The sequence below is a fragment of the Fistularia commersonii genome, chromosome 36 (assembly GCF_037954325.1).
Source record: "Fistularia commersonii isolate RoL2024-O1a breed Wild chromosome 36, RoL_Fcom_v1.0, whole genome shotgun sequence".
Lineage (NCBI taxonomy): Eukaryota > Metazoa > Chordata > Actinopteri > Syngnathiformes > Fistulariidae > Fistularia > Fistularia commersonii.
This window is the reverse complement of record NC_141319.1, coordinates 7,041,080-7,054,295: the sequence shown is the minus strand read 5'-3', so window position 1 is coordinate 7,054,295 and position 13,216 is coordinate 7,041,080. Positions and strand designations below refer to the sequence as shown.

The 13,216-nt window shown below is 47.0% G+C and overlaps 1 protein-coding gene across 1 annotated transcript in view; it reads left to right on the top strand.

Moving 5' to 3' along the window:
- The window catches only part of lrfn2b (leucine rich repeat and fibronectin type III domain containing 2b), a 103,620-nt gene that overhangs the window by 27,241 nt on the left and 63,163 nt on the right, over window positions 1-13,216 (top strand). Inside the window, exon 2 of the mRNA XM_086143451.1 lies at window positions 7,813-7,870. The gene's annotated coding sequence lies outside the window, so the exon portion shown is untranslated. The remainder of the gene's footprint in view (window positions 1-7,812; window positions 7,871-13,216) is intronic.

Genomic DNA, 13,216 nt, shown 5'->3' with positions numbered 1-13,216 from the left:
CTCGCTAACAGTTTGCTCGTTGGCAGTTTCCTTGCTGCTGGTTTCCTCGCAAACCGTTTCCTCGCTAATGGTTTCCTCTCTTATGGTGTCCTTGCTAACAGTTTCCTGACTACCAGTTTGCTCACTACCTGTTTGCTCATTACTAGTTAGCTTGCCACCAGTTTCCTCACTAGCAGTTACCTCACTAACGGTTTCCTTGCTAGCAGTTTCCCTGCTAACGGGTTCCTCTCAAACCGTTTCCTCTCTAACGGTGTTACCAGTTTCCTCTCTTACTGTGTCCTTGCTAACAGTTTCCTCGCTACCAGTTTGCTCACTACCAGTTAGCTTGCTACCAGTTAGCTTGCTACCGGTTTCCTCACTAGCAGTTTCCTCACTAACAGCTACCTCACTAACTGTTTCCTTGCTAGCGGCAGGGTGCTCCGAGTACATACACGGACGGATTTCCCTCGAGGCCAACTCCGAATAGCCTCGGCCTTGTGTGCGTGTGTGTGTGTGTGTGTGTGTGTGTGTGTGTGTGTGTGTGTGTGTGTGTGTGTGTGTGTGTGTGTGTGTCTCCTGGATTTAGCAGCTAATCAGATCAGCCTGCTGTGAGAGACAAATAGGCCTCGGCTTTAGCGAGCTCAACCTATTTAAACACGGCGTCCTGGTTCCTGACGGGGGAAGTCGTCCGTGGCTCCGCCCCCTTCTTCATCTTCTCCTCCTCCTTCTCGTCGCTCTCCACCTTCTTCTCCTCCTCCATGACCTGTTTAAGTTCGCCATAGCGTTAGCAAAAAACAACAACGTTTATGCTTGTGTTGCCGCTGTAGAGAGTCTGCGTTCTCCATCTTCTCACGTTGATGTTTCCTCCATCAATGTTCTCCAGATGTTTTCCCCTCCGGTCTTCTCCATCTCCTCTGTCCTCCTCCCTCAGCCCAAAGCCTCCAGGTGTGAATGAGAGGGTGAATGGTTCCACCTCGACTAGATTAAGCCCCGCCCCCCGCCCCAGGGACAGCTGTGATTGGCTCGTGCCCGTTTGAACGACGAACCAATGAAAACAAACAAATAAAATCCGTTCACCGGCATCATTGATCCGTTTCCTAGGTTACGGTTTGTCAAGTGTTACCGTTTGTTTTGTTTACATTTATAAATATAATTTATTCATCATAATATTTGCACACCTGTAAAGAAAGCGTAAGACTCTTCGGAGTTCATTATTATACATTTTTAATCATTTTAATTTCCAGACAAAATGGCCGACCATAACAGCTAGCCGTAAATGTTCCCCCCCCACGCTGGAGCTCAGCTGTGACCATCATCACGGCGGGGGTTGGAGATGGCGGGGGTTGGAGGTGGAGATGGAGGTCGGCGGTTCTTCGCCGCCGCACACAAAAGCGGCGCCGCGGCCCCGAGTGGATGCTCAAATTAATTTGCTAATCAAAATGAAAATTAGCATCGGGTTAGCCTCGTAATTACAGCGCATGTAAACAAACCAGCTGCAGGCGAGCGGGAGAACGTCCACGGCGGGATGGAGGAGAACGTCTACAATGATGGAGATGGACAGATCGATTGATCAGTTGATGGACGGACAGAATGATCAATATTTGGATGGATAGACGGGAAGGATGGCTTGATCATTGGATGGACGGATGGATGGATGGATGGATGGAGTGAAGGACGGAGGGATGGATGGATGGACGGACGGATAAATGGATGGATGAAAGGAGTGATGGATGGATGGATGGATCGATGGACGGATGGACGGATGGATGGATGGATGGACGGATGAATGGATGGATGGATGGATGGATGGAGGGATGGATGGACGGATGGATGGACGGATAAATGGATGGATGAAAGTAGTGATGGAGGGATGGACGGATGGATGGATGGACGGATGGAGGGATGGATGAAAGGAGTGATGGATGGATGGATGGATGGAGGGATGGATGGAGGGATGGACGGACGGATAAATGGATGGATGAAAGTAGTGATGGATGGATGGATTGATGGACGGACGGAGTGAAGGATTGAGGGATGGATGGACAGATGGACGGATAAATGGATGGATGAAAGGAGTGATGGATGGATGGATGGATGGACGGATGGATGGATGGATGGAGGGATGGATGAAAGGAGTGATGGATGGATGGATGGAGGGATGGAGGGATGGACGGACGGATAAATGGATGGATGAAAGTAGTGATGGATGGATGGATCGATGGACGGATGGAGTGAAGGATTGAGGGATGGATGGACAGATGGACGGATAAATGGATGGATGAAAGGAGTGATGGATGGATGGACGGATGGATGGATGAAAGTAGTGATGGAGTGATGGACGGATGAAAGGAGTGATGGACGGATGTTGCAACAGACAGAAAAACATCTCCTCCAAGTGAAACTCGCTGCTCTGAGTTTCCCTTCAGGAATGAAACTCAAGTTGTCACAACACAGTTAGCAACAATTATCTATTAATGCACGGCTTTCACTCCTCGCCTCCGTCCTCCTCTTCTTCTCCTCCTCCATCCTCCTCTTCTTCTCCTCCTCCATCCTCCTCTTCTTCTCCTCCTCCATCCTCCTCTTCTTCTTTTCCGTAAACACGTCTTCCCGCGAGCCCAGCGTGGCCGATAAGGACGCGTCACGCTCAGATTAAAAATGAATGTTCTCTCGCGGGTCCCGTGTGGACGGGGGGGTTCGGGGGGTTGATGGCGGGCGGCGGGGGGTTGAGTCACCTCCCTCCACCTCCCTCCACCTCCCTCCACCTCCCTCCACCTCCCTCCACCTCCGCGTGATGTTGCTTCCCCCTCCACTTTTATTCCCCGGCTCTCAAATGGCTCCATTAATCACGGTGCGGTGAATCAGAACGCAGAGCGCGTGCAGGTATTTGTCTTGGTGACACGCGCCGCCGTCAGAACTTCATCAGCAAAGCTCTCCGCCGTCAGCCCCGCCCGCCGTCCACCCACACGTCTGTGCAAACACCGTGGAGATGTTTTTCCGCAGTTATCTCTGTGTACAAAACACGCCACTTAGCAACCGGCTGACCTCCCTTTATCTCTTTGCCTATAAGTGTGTGTGTGTGTGTGTGTGTGTGTGGCAAAGTGTCCGGCGTGGCGTTACGTCACAAATGCTAAACGCGATGGTGATTGACGTCCTGGGATGTGGAGCCTCCGGGCGACCGATGCACGTCAGTTGCAGTAAACAGCACGCCGGGGACGAGTGACAAACAAATCGCTGTTAAAATGAGTGTTTTCTGAATGGAGTTTGGTCCCACGGCTTGAACGGTGCTCTTTTGCACGAGGACACCGGCGGAGGGTTTGAACGCGATGCGTGCAAGGCTTCCTTGTGTTTGACAAGCCGCGGGTTTCTCGTGGCTTGTTTCCCCCGCAAAACACAGGCGTTTGGTTTCCGGCAAAGCCGAACACGCTGCAGTTTTCTTATCGTTTGCATTTAAATCCCTTGTTTTCTGAATGGAGTTTGGTGGCACGGTGAGAACGGCGCTCTTTTGCACACGGATTGCGGACGAGGGTTTGAACCCGATGCGTGTAAGGCGTCCTCGTGTTTGACAAGTTGCGGGTTTGTCTTGGCTTGTTTTGCTCCTGAAACCCCCGTTTGGTTCCCGACGTTGCAGGACACGCATGGACTTATCGTTTTCCCTAAAATCCCTTGTTTTCTGAATGGAGTTTGGCACCACGGTGGGAGCGGTGCTGTTTTGCACGGACGGCATTTGAGGGTTCGAACCCGACGCATGCAAGGCGTCCTTGTGTTTGACAAGCCGTGGGCTTGTTGCGGCTTCGTCCACCCACAACACACCTGTTTGCTTTCCAATGTAGCTGAGCACACGCTGAGGATTTGATGCCGTTTTCCTTGAAATCCCTTGTTTTCTGAATGGACTTTGGTCTGATGGTTGTAACGTTGCTCGTTTGAATGCAGACGGCAGCGGAGGGTCTGAACCCGGTGCACGGGAGGCATCCTCGTGCTTGACAAGGTGCGGGTTTGTCGTGGCTTGTTTTGCTCCTGAAACACCCCGTTTTGTTTCCGACGTTGCAGGACGCGCATGGACTTATTTCCCTAAAATCCCTTGTTTTGTGAATGGAGTTTGGTGTGGTGGTGGTACTGTTGCTCTTTTGAATGCAGACAGCAGTCGAGGGTTTGAACCCGATGCACACGTTGCCTCGTTGTGTTCCATTAGCCGCGGGCTCATTTCGGTTGGTTTCCCCCGCTAAAAAAATCCCAAAGGCTTCCAACGTCATCAAATATACCACAGATTCGTTATTATTTCCCCTTAAATCCCTTGTTTTTTGAATGGAGATTGGTACTGCGCCGCAGCTCCCCTTAAGAAACAACAATTTCATGTTTGTTTTTCCTTCTTCCCTGCTGGCGACACACACTTAAAACACGACTCGACCTCCCCGTCCCTCAACCCCTCCACGGTTTGACAACTCCGTTAGAGGCGGCCTGGAAAGGTCGACGCCGAGTCGGCGCACCTGAGTGATTGAGGCCGATCCATCAGCGGCGTTTCTCCCCGATGTTTATTCATTTCCCAGGGGTGGAGGCCTATATATAGCCTCCTCCTCCAACCCAGGAGATGTGTCGCGGGCCCGGTGGCGTCGGAAGGCGGCGCGGCGTGCGCTCCGATGATCGGCTGTCGCTCGCGGTCCCATTTTTAGATTTCAGCATCGGGCCGCTCGCGTCTCGCGGTTACAAGCCTCTTTTATTTATTTATTTTCTTTTAACGTCGGAGCGAATTTGAATAATTAATGGCCGAGAGCGTTTCTCCCCGAGTATTTATGAGCGGCGGTGGCGGTCGCGGCGGTGTTGGCGGCGAGGAGCGACTCGAGCCGCTCGAGGTTCGCGGAGTTGGAGACGATCGTCTTCGGATAATGGAGCGCCGCTCGCGCTGATGAATTATTAAGCTGCTTTTATTCCCCCCCGCTGTGGTATCTTCACCGTGAAGGATTGTTGGGCGCTGGCGTCCCTCGTGTTGGGCGAACGGCGGAGTTTAAAACCGTTATCCCTTCGTTTTCGCGGATCTCGTTCGGGGAGTCCCGTCTCCTTCGTAGACGCCGGAGCCTCCAGACGCTCTTAAAAAATAACCCCCCCCCCGCCCGATAATAATTACGCTCCCGCTATCGTGGCGTCTAATGAATTCCGATTTCACCGTCGGCTTCGGAACAGATTGTTGTTTTTCTTTAATTGGAATAAATCTCCCATTATCGCCGGTTCAGGCGGCGAGGAAGCCGGATTCTGCCGAAGGCACTTGTTATGAGGAGCGAGAAAAAGGGGGGGGGTTAAGAAGGGGGGGATCGGAAAAAAAAAAAAACGACTGCAGCGTTTACGTCGGACGGTTTACGGCGCAGATTAATTTATCGTCTTGTTTTGTTATTGTTTCTGAGATGCGGCGCGCTCGGAGTTTGCAAGGATCGCATCGAGACAGGGTTCGCTCGCGTGGAACCGCGGAAACTCGCTCTTCACTCCGACAAACCGTCGAAGGTAGAGATACAAAGGAAAGCCCTAAAATCTTGCGGCTGACCTAATCAGGCTAATGTCAAAGCAGAGACCTCTAGAGGAAAGAAGGCAGAAGAGAAGGAGGACAGGAACCAACGCAAGGACGTAGTCCACAGTCCTCGCCAGACGCATTCCGACAAACGCCGAAGGCTACCCTCATTTGGCCCTTGCAAGAAGGGAAACCACCAGAAAGAAGAGGCCGGAACGAATGCAAGGACAAAGTCCGAGGGTTTCCTACAAACACCAAAATACCGGGACGCCTCAAAGCCTGCTGGCTACTTGCCTCCTTCAGAGGCTCATTAGCGTAGCCTAGCCGCTGGTTCAGGGAGGATGTCGCTGATGAGGGAGCTCGGTTCGTTTTCGACATGATGGTAGCTTTGTCATGAACATGCACCAATCAATAGCCTCCAACACAAACTGGGCATCACCAGAACTCACCACCAGGTGCGCAATGTTTGGAAAGCCCAAAAATCTTGTGGCTAAACTAATTGGGCCTGTTTGAAAACAGTAACCAGAAGAAGAAAGAAGGGAAGACAGGAACCAACAAAAGGACGTTGCCCTACGTACTTACGTTGCTTGGTTTTCTGAAGGGTTTTCAACCAGCGGCAGAGTACCGGTAGACTTCAAACCGCTAAAAGGCAAACATCGGTGCTCCTCAAGGACCAACCACATATTGGACGGAATTATGGATGTGCCGTGGACTCGCCCGTATCCCCCATTGTGGCGCCTAGGCTACCGTGCCCCTCCTTCAGGGTCATGGTAGCCTAGACGCCGGTTCAGAAACCAAGAAGCGAAAGCTTTCATGCCGCACCTGGAAATGGTCGACCTCTGCGTCAAATATACCAGAGAGGTTTTGTTGTCTCTGCTGACAAACTGCTTCTTCCGGAAGGCATTCCACAGGACACGGGCTTGGATGTAAAGATTTACTGGAAACCAATGCGCGCCAATCAACATTTTGTGTCGGCGAGACCGTTACCATTAGCTAGCCGGTGCTAACGACAAGTCTAGATGTTGACCGATTCATGGCTGCGACTCCGAGGCGACTCTGTGGACAGGAAGTGCTGCGCGACGCATGTTCAACCGGCTAGCACATTTGGCTAGCCGCAACGCCGACAGGTGAAAATCAAATCCAGAGGTTTTCCTTTCCGCTGGACGCTGGACTCGTCAGTTTGGTGGATCCTCCCGCCTGGCGGAGTCCGGCTGCTGACGTCCACCTCGGTTTTATCAGCAGAAACTGTCGGAGATTAACTTTCGCGGCGGTTGAAGCGAAGAGCGGGGGCTCAAGAGTCAGAATTAAGAGCTTCATTATGAACGAAAGTGAAAAAGAATCCGGGCGACCTCGTCCTTTTGTTCGCCCGCTTTGCAGAAACTTCTACAAAACCCTCAGTCCGAGTCAGTGTCATGGAAACGGCAGAGAATCAACCAAAGCTCACGATGGGAGGTCGATGCAGATCCGCTGATTCGCCGACACTCGGCGTGCTCTTTCAAACGCCGCAGGGCGAAGGCGGCGGACGCAAAGGGAAGGACATTAAATAATATCTGTTTGTCAAAGGGCGGTAAAGGGGAGCCGTGGCTCGAACGAGAACCAGAAGCTCGCAGCCAGAAGGTCCCTGGTTGGGACCGTGTTCTCCAGGTGTCTGCTGGGGTTCCTCAGGGTTCTCCGGGTTCCTCCTGCAGCCCAAACACATGCTGGAGCTCCAGTGGAGACCCTGAACAGTCCAGACATGTGAATGAGAGGCTGAACGGCTGTATTTTTTAACGCGTGGGTGATAAAGTGATCTGTATTTTCCAGGTCTTTTTTTTTTTTCACCAAAAGTTGGACTTTTTTTTTTTATTTTTTCATTTTATTATTTTTATTATTGAAGTTTCACCATAGCTGATTTTTTTTTTTCTTTATTCTTTTGTGAATTTTTATCCTTGCTGTTGTAGTTTGGTTTTTTGTCATTGTGTCTATTTGTCCTTGTTAATGTTCATTTTGCAGGATGTCTTTTGCTATCTTTTAATTGTCTCTTCTATTTATATTTTATACTCATTTTTATGGATATTGTCATTGTTGCGCTGCTGTGACAAAATAATTTAGTCTATGGGGATCAATAAAGTATTATCTTGTCTTATCTAATAACCGGGAGCAAGTGTTTACATTGCGGTACAGCTAGCGCACCAGAGTTAGCATCTGTTGTTGTGGGCGCCTCCCGTGAGCCCGGTGAACTCCCGCCGCCTTCGTCCTGGATGTCCAAAACGCAAATTCTCCGAACCCGAAAAAAAACGCGATAAATCAGAACCCGAAGGCTAATTGATCTCTGATGGGTTTATTTGTTTGCTCCCCAGGGATGGACCTGAGCTGCGGCGAGCTGCGATCCCGCACAAACGTCCACGCAACCTCGAGGTGAGTCCAAACCTTCCCAAATCCAAAGCGGCAAATTAAAAAAAAAAAAAAAAAAAAAATTCGGGACTCTGATCGGGATCGGGACGCTCAGACGATCAGGAGGTTGAAAACAGGAAGTGGTTTGGGTGAAGGGACCACGGCGAATCTTGTAGTGGCGCCGAAACTTGCCGCATCCACACCGAGCATACAAGTAACGGTGCAAGCCTAGCAGACAATATAGGAACTGCATTTTTATTTGAAAAACTAGTGATTTTTAGGTTATTTTTTCAAATTGTGGACTTTATCCGTGGGCCGGATTGGACCCCCTGGCGGGCCAGTACCGGCCCGCGGGCCGTGCGCTTGACACCCTTGGTCTAATCCATCTCAACATAGTATCTATGGAAAGGGCACAGGCTATATGCTGAAAGTAAAACCCCAGCGAGTTCCTCGCTAATGTTGTCGGTGGATTTTAGCTAGCAGTGCGTTCGCAAGGTTCCCGAATCCGTCCCGTCCAGATTCTCCGTCTTCCTCCCCGCGGTCCAATCACAGTCGGCAGATTGACAGGTGACCCTGTGATTGACAGGTATGGGCTAACTTTCTGTCGGGTTGCACGTACGATTAAATGAAAAATGCGTGAAAATTCAAGAAGCGGCGGCGGGAGGAACGTTCCAAACAGGAAGTCGGGACATCCTGACGGACCGTGAATAAGCCGGTAAGCTGGACTCTCCGAGCGTGAAGCTCCCCCGCGGTGACGCTGAGCCGTTTGGCCGGCCGAGCCACTTCCTGTCGGAGAAAGCCCTGGCGCTAAACTAGCTAGCGAACCCCCCCACCTCCCCGCCGCCGGATTTAAGGGCTAATCTTCAGGGGGGAAGCGTGCGCTCGGCTTAAAAAGCCCCAACCTCAACTCCGGTCCTCGGTGATGTGTGCGCTAGCAGCTAGCGCGCTAAATCCGAGGCGGGGTGCTGTCAGACCCGGTTGAAGGGGCTCTTGGCGCCGTCTGAGAAAGGCTCGCCGCGAAGTGCTCGGATTGAGGTCACGTCAGAGCCGCCGCCGGCGCCCAGAGCGAAACGGGGGGCGTCTCGGCTGCAGGTGAGCGGAAGGATGTTAGCGCTCGGAGAAGCGAAGCGACGGTTTGGACAGTCTTAGAAGAAGGTATGAGGAGGAAGGGGAATCTTCTCGAGCTTGTCGTCGCCGTTTATCTCCTGATGACGCCACCATCGCCTACGGGGGGGTTCCTCTGAGGAACGCAGGACCCCGATCCATAATTTATATCCACGGAGAACTTCAAAAAGGGGTCTCCGCGAGCGCGACGCCCCGTCGGTGTCGCCGCAATTAGCCGGACGTCCAGGAGCTGGCTTCTCCTGATGTTCTGATGTTCCCCGCCGTGGTTTCTCCATATTAAAGCATCGCAGAAACCTACATCTGGATTGTGTTGTGCTAGCATGCTAATGCGCGCGGTGTGCGTTCTCCGTGTTCGAAGGTGTGAATGAGAAGGCGGATGCCGTGATCGAGCCCCGCTCCACCCACCTGCCGAGATAGATCAGCGCGACCTTCCTTGAAGGTGGGGAGGTTCTCAGGGGAACCGGAGGGAGCTCCGAACAAGCGTTTGGAGGTCAGAACATCTGCGAAACAGCTGGAAGGAGGGAGGTTCTGATCTCCGGGTTGTCCGGGTCTGCTGACAGGTGGCCCGTCCGGGTAAAAACGCGCCGCGGCCTCGACTCCGAAGGTCTTCCTGGATCTTCACCGGCTCCTGGTTCCGCCCCGGAGGCGGTGATACTCGGTAATACTCGGTAATACTCGGTAATACCTCCACTTGTAGTGTCATGCAAAGCGGCGGAGGCGGAGAGGGTGGTCGGAGGATTACCCGCTACTTCAAATCCCTCGGAGACGGCGCGGGTGTAAGCCCCGCCCACCGCCCAGCTCAGCTGGTGTGTGTGTGTGTGTGTGTATATACTTGGCCCTGTGATTGACAGGTGACCTGTCCATTCACAATGAATGAATGGAGGAACTCACCATGGTGTACATGGGGTTATTAGCATGCTAATGTTAGCATGCTAGCTGGGATCAAGCATATATGCTAATGTCACAAGCACATATCTATCTGGCGAGCGAGCTAGGGCTCATTTGGTTTATCATTCTATCCGTCGTTCTATATTTTGTCGGTTGTTCTGAGTAATGAATGAAAAGGTCAATCTATCGAACATGAGTGGAAAAAAAAACACAACTATAACATCAATGAATTCATTTTTCTTTCTAACATGAAAAATGAATGATGTCAGAGTTCAATCACCTCGCATGCAGTGCTTTGTATCGCTCATAATAGTCACAACAAAAACTGTTATTAATAAGAATAAATTATTATAAATACTAATCATAAAATTGCTGCTAATTATTATTACTACTAATACTACTAATAAAAAAGATAAGTAACAATAATAATAAATATAATAACAATATGATATAATACTCTGCTCAAAAAAATAAAGGGAACACTTAAAAAACACATCCTAGATCTAAATGAATGAAATATTCTTATGAAATACTTTGCTCTTTACACAGTTGAATGTGCTGACAACAAAATCACACCAAAATGATCCATGGAAATCAATTGTATCAACCCATGGAGGTCTGGATTAGGAATCACACTCCAAATTAAAGTGTAAAAACAAACTCCAGGCTGATCCAACTTTGATGTAATGTCCTTAAAACAAGTCCAAATGAATGTGTGTTGCTTCCTGAGTGGACACTATGATTTCACACAAGTGGGATTGACTTGGAGTTACATTGTGTTGTTCAAGGGTTCCCTTTATTTTTTGGAGCAGTATATATCATAATATAATAGTATAATAGTAATAAATACAATTTACAATAACAGGCCAGGAAAGTGAGGAATAAAGTGAATTTAAAATAAAAAAAAAGGGAAATTCAGTCATGATATTATAAAAATTGAGCCAGAACTAAGAATCCAAAAATGAAAAAAAAATTTAAATATACATATCCAAATTCATTTTATATATATATATATAGAGAGAGAGAGATTTTAAAATGTTGAAATACATTTATAGCAAAGTGAATGGCAGGAAACCCCCGACGGTGTGCGGAAAATGAATGTGGAAAACAGTTAGCACATGCTAACATTAGCAGGCTAGCCGCGGCTACCCATCCGTCCATCCGCAGTCCTCCTGTAGCACAAAGTACTGCAAGTCTCGTCCAAGTAAACTTTCACTCCGGCGGTTTCATTTCCATTTTTCGCCGTAATCACCGCCGTCTCGCCAGCCGGCCCGGATTAGCGCGGCTCCGGCGGGAAGCGAGGGGAGATGTTAACATGCTCGTCGGGTCCGGAGTAATTCCCCCTCAATCATCTTTCCAGTGATTAGTCTGAGCCCGCGGCAGGAGGCTTAATGAGCAGGGGAGCCCGACGCCGCGCCGCTCCGCCTCCGGCGCCAGCAGGTTGTTTGCCAAGATTAGTGTGTGTGTGTGTGTGTGTGTGTTCTGTCCCGACAATGAATATGGAGGTGCACGGGGTTCGGAGCTTGCTGCGGGAAAAAAAAAAACAAAAAAAAACTTTGTGCGTTTATCGATTTTTAGCGCCGCTGCTGATTTTCAGGTGTTTTATTATGAAATTTCAAGTTGTTCAAGGTTGTTTTTTTTTTTTAAACTTTCATTGATTTGTGTGGAGATGAAATATATGAACAGTTTAATGGTAATAACAATTCATGGAAAGATAATAGTAATGATAACATATAAAAACCTAACATTGATTAAAATTCAGGACAATGTGTTCTGAAAATATTTTGACATTTCGAGGTCTTTCAATGTTTTTTTTTTTCCCCGGGACATTTCGATTGACCCGTCCTTATTTCATTTTTAAATTTAATTGGTGTGGCGAATGTTTGCACAAAATATATAAAATCTAAATGATTTAATGTGAAGAATAATTAGTTGAAAGAAAATTATGATAATACTGAAAATAATAATAATATTATTATAAATAATACATAAATAATAAAACCTGACAATGATTAAAATTCAGGACAAAATATTCTGAAAATATTTTGAGGCGTTACAAGGTTGTTTTTTTTTCCCAGGAGGCTCACATTTATTTTTAATTTGAATTGGTGTGAAAAATGTTTGAACAAAAATATAAATTATGAACAATTTAATGCAAACAATAATTAGTAAAAAGCTGAAAATAATATACTAATAATAAGAAGAATAATAACAATAATAATGATAGTATAATAATAATAATAATGACAATGATATATTCAGACCTGACATGGATTTATTTGGAAAAACAAGTGATTTTTATGTATTTATTCAAATTGTAGATTTATTCCCTGAGCTGGATTGGACCCCCTGGTTCAGGAAAATATTTTTTTTGTTTTTATATGTTATTTAAATATGTTTTTTTTTTCTTCCCCAGGACGCTTTGATTGATGCGTCTCGTGTTATTATTTTTAAATTTAAATGGAATTTATCTCAGGTTTTTTTTCGCCTTTTTTTTTTGCTCTTCAGTTGATTTCTATTACAGTATCATTAAATCATATAAACGGTTTTATATTTCAAATATCATCTGTTTTTTTTTGGGATGTTTTTAACTGGTGGCGAATGTTATGATAGAATATATTTTACATAAAGTATATAAGTTGAATTATTGCTAATAATAGTTAGTACAAGGATGATCATGATAATAATATAAAACTTGTCATTGATTAAAATTTGGGAAAACATTTTTTTTTTTAATGAATAGAATTATTTTTTTGTATGTAAATTACTTTTTCATTCATATTTTTTGTCTCTTCCATCAGTTTTCAGCTCCGCTCTTTATTTCCATTTTATTTCTTTGTGCGATTTAGTAGTTAAATAAAATATGTTAAACATAGAAAATGTATATTAATATTGATAATTAATTCTATTTAGAAGAAGAGGGACAATGTCAATTATGCTTAAAAAATGATAATATAATGATAATGAAAATAACAATATTAGTAATAATAATCATAATAAAATATATCATTTTGATTTTTATTGCAGAAAAATATATTTGAGGAATATTTTGAATTTTTGTTTGGAATCACTCATCAAATCACCAGCTTATTTCCATCCCAAGTAATTTACCGTGTAATTACAACCCAATTATGAATTACAATGACATCGATTTTGTTTCATTTCATCCATTTTTTTTTTTTTTAACTTTAGAGACATGGAGTCGGATTTAAAACTATGTGAGCCACAGAGGTGGTTCCACACACACACACACACACACACACACACACACACACACACACACACACACACTCTGGGGCTCGTCGGCTGTGACAGGAATGAATCTCAAGCCGGTCCTCGTCACCTCCGCCGCCCATC